The sequence below is a fragment of the Nelumbo lutea genome, chromosome 6 (genome assembly GCF_056320005.1).
Source record: "Nelumbo lutea isolate HS-2025 chromosome 6, American lotus-T2T, whole genome shotgun sequence".
NCBI classification, from domain to species: domain Eukaryota; kingdom Viridiplantae; phylum Streptophyta; class Magnoliopsida; order Proteales; family Nelumbonaceae; genus Nelumbo; species Nelumbo lutea.
In genome coordinates this window covers 1484165-1485923 of record NC_142689.1, presented here as the reverse complement: position 1 = coordinate 1485923, position 1759 = coordinate 1484165, and the positions used below count along the sequence as shown (strand labels likewise).

At 43.5% G+C, this 1759-nt stretch overlaps 1 pseudogene; it reads right to left on the bottom strand.

Moving 5' to 3' along the window:
- Positions 1 to 386: 386 nt before the first annotated feature.
- On the bottom strand, positions 387 to 1068 carry LOC148846748 (F-box/kelch-repeat protein At5g43190-like; annotated as a pseudogene).
- Between the last annotated feature and the right edge of the window lie 691 nt (positions 1069 to 1759).

The following is a 1759-nucleotide window of genomic DNA, read 5'->3' as shown; positions in this document are numbered from 1 at the left end:
TTAGATTTCAATCTCGGTCATACCGCAATGGCATCTGATTTAGAAACAGCCAACCGATGAAGAGTCCTAGCTCTTTCGAACCCATGTTCGACCCCGTCGAGATTGGGGTCGGTTGGTGGTAGCTATAGAAATTATGGCTTCCGAACCTAGATTCCACTCGATTGGACCAGCTTTGTAGCAACAGTGATTGCTACTGAGGAGATGTTGGTGGACCAATGGACTGGTCTAGCAGTGGTGGTCGCCCTGTGGGCATGTTTGGAACACCTCTACTTTTTATCTTTGTATTGATCACCGGACATCATCCAAATTCTCAATTCCCATGTCAACTCCAACAACACCAATCATAGGACATCATACAAATCCTCAATTCCCATGTCAATCACTCCTTACCCTTTTTCTGAAAATGAGTCACCCACAGTGGAGAATGACTTTGCCCACTTCCCCATCTCCAAATCAAAACCCACTATGGAGATTGGCTTCAGAATCGTAAAATACAGGTGCCCATTATGGAAAAATCCCTTGAATCGGTTCTATGAATTGGAGGTTGAGTCGTAAACGAAAATAGAATTCGAAAAGGACCTAGATGAGAGCACAACCATCTTGTATCTGTTTGATGACGAGGGGACGAGAGAGACCGATTTGAATGAGAAAGGGTGGGTTGGAAACTCGATGAGTCTCAAGTATCTAGATAGGGGATTTCGAACAAGGTAGATGAATCGGGGGGAGGAGCAGAAGAGGTTGTTGGAGGTGGAGAGAAAGCGGCTTAAAATCAAAGTGAATGAACTCGTGGTAAATTTCAGGGTAAAAAAACAGAAGAAAAAAGAAGTGTGGATGAGTTTGGGTTTTTGTCTCCAACTTCGATTTGAGAAGAAGAGTGAATGGAGATAAAAAGACAAAGAAGAGCAAAGAAATTGAAGCACTTACAAGGAGAACGGAGACTCAAGAAGGCTTGAGAGGGAGGGAAGTTAGTATACGTTCAAGAAGCTCTTCCAGCAACCTACTCTAGATTGCAGGCTTCATCTCCGATCGACTCTTCGAAGTCCGGGTGTTCCAGATTGTAGGCTTCATCTAAGTCACCCTCAGGTGAAGAATATGGTTTAAACTCGTGCATCTTTTTGCGAGAGCATGAGGCTATACCCATTGGTTCCCGGGGCACCATTCACCAAGAGGCAGCGAGGATGACATGTTACCCAATGGAACGGTGATCAAGATGACTTTTGACGAAATAGGGTTGGAAGGTGTTGTCGCGGGAGGAAGAAAGGGAAGGAGAGACAAGGGAAGGGGACGGAGAGAGATCAGAGGAGAGAGAGATAGAGAAATGTGAAGGAATCTAAAATAGAATGTTGTTCGGTGTATCGTAAGTTTGGTGAAGAAGATAAACAGTATTTTTCTCCTAATTGTACGAATAATTATTATAAAAATAATATGAAGATTAAAAAATATTATAACAACAAATTTCAACAAAAACTTAACGTATAAAGGGATTTTTGTCTCACGGTGATAATACAAGGGGTCTTTGTGGCAAAACAAAGTACAGGGGGTCATTGGGATGGGGCCCAATGAAGGCCAAACTTGATCCCGATTTGGGTTGTTGTGCCACAACCCCTCGAACTTGGTGGTGGTAGGCGCAAACTGGAAAGCAAAGACAGGAGAATTGTGGAGTCAATTCGCCCGGTGCCGGTTCACACTAGGTAGTAGCTACTACAATACCATTTACTGGGGCAGGTGCATGTGCTGCTCTATAATTCTTAATTTCTGT